Consider the following 1,986-nt stretch of genomic DNA (forward strand, 5'->3'; position numbering starts at 1 on the left):
AAAAAAAAAAAAAAAAAAATAATAGCCAAGTGCATTCCCTGCACTTTCTTCCAGTATTTTTATTGTTTCATGTCTTCGTTTTAAATCTTTTATCCATCTTGAGTTAATTTTTATAAGTAGTGAAAGTTACAGGTCCAGTTTCAGTCTTTTTACATGTGGTTAGTGGTTATCCAATTCTCCCAGCAGCATTTATTGAATAGGGATTCTTTTCCCCACTACATGCTTTTGTTTGGTTTATCAAAGATCAGGTGGCAATAACCTGGTTTCGTCTATGTCTCTATTTTTGTGCCAATATCATGTTGTGTTGATCACTGTGGACTTGTAATAATCTGAAATCTGGTAGAGTGATGCCTCCAGCTTTGTTGTTATTACTAAGAATTATCTTGGCTATATGGGTTTTTTTTCTGGTTTTGTACAAAACAAAGAACTATTTTTTCCAGTTCTTCAAAATGTGATGTTGGTATTTTAATGGGAATTGCATTGCATCTATAGATCACTTTATGTAGTATAGACATTTTAACAATGTTCTTCTCAGCTAAGAGCATGGTATGGTCTTCCTTTTGTTAATGTCCTCTGCTATTTCTTTTCTTAGAAAAGAATTAGAAAAAAAAATTTAGAAACAGAAAAAAATTCTGTTTATAGAGATCCTTCAGCCTCTTTGGTAGGTATATTCCTAAGTACTTCATTTTCTTTGAAGCTACTACTGTGAAGGGAATTATGTCCTCCTTGATTTGCTTCTCAACTTGGCTATTATTGATATATAGAAAGACTACTCATTTGTAGACACTGATTTTATACCCTGAGATGCTATAGTCAGAGTCTCATGGTTAAGACTCTAGAGTTTTCTAAGTATAAGATCATATCATCAGCAAAGAGCAAGAGTCTAACCTCCTCTGTCCCCATTTGGATCCCCTTAATGTCCTTCCCTTGCCTAATTGCATTGGCTAGAAGTTCCAGAACTGTGTTAAATACTAGTGGCAACAGTGGCCAGTGCAGTGGATCACACCTGTAATCCGGCTCTCTGGGAGGCCAAGGCAGGTAGATCGCCTGAGCACAGGAGTTCCAGACCAGCCTGAGCGAGAGAGAGACCCTAACTCTACTAAAAAGTCCCATACATAAATGTCTAAGTGATTGTTCTGCTTTTTCTATCTTCTTTTCTGCCTCTTGGTATGACAGGTTTGCTCAAGAGCCTTATCCTCTAACTCTGAGATTCTTTCTTCTTCTTGGTCTAATCTATTATTGATACTTTGTACTGCATCTTTAAGTTCCCCGATTGACTCCTTCAATTCCATAAGCTTCACTATATTCTTTCTAATTTCTTCATGTTTTTCATTCATTATTTGGGTCAGTTTGGGGATTTCCTTTTGTTGATTTTTCACTATTGTGTCAATTCCCATCGTTGTTTTTGCCCTCCATATTTTAAATTCCCTTTCTGTCATTTCTATAATTTCTTTGTAGGTGAAATCCTCCTTGGTAGCTACCTCATGATCCGTGGAAGGGGTACTGATCTGTTCTGGTTTTTCAAATTGCCAGAATTTTTCTGTTGGTTCCTCATCATGTGTATTCTCTTCCTGTTCACTTCTTCCCCGACTTTTTTCTCTCACTTTTTCCTTCACTTTAAATTACCTTGTCTCTGTGCATAGGTGTTGAAGTATCTTTTGGTATAGGGACAGAAGGAAGAGACCAGTACAGAGCAAGAAGGGAGAAAAGAGAAAAAGAGAAAGAAAAAAATGAGGGTGAAAGGAAAAAAAATATTTCAAATATTTTGTAATGAATTCATTTTTATGAATTTAAAAATATTCAACACTGACTCATGATTTAAAACTCTCAGCAGGTTCTGTGCCTATGAGCTGGCGGATTTGAATCCAGCCCAGGCCCACCAAACAACAATGACGGCTGCAACCAAAAATAGCCGGGCATTGTGGCGGGTGCCTGTGGTCCCAGCTACTTGGGAGGCGGAGGCAGGAGAATCACTTGAGCCCAGGA

This window comes from Otolemur garnettii, unplaced genomic scaffold (assembly GCF_000181295.1).
Source record: "Otolemur garnettii isolate 467f Iridium unplaced genomic scaffold, OtoGar3 scaffold00089, whole genome shotgun sequence".
Classification (NCBI taxonomy): domain Eukaryota; kingdom Metazoa; phylum Chordata; class Mammalia; order Primates; family Galagidae; genus Otolemur; species Otolemur garnettii.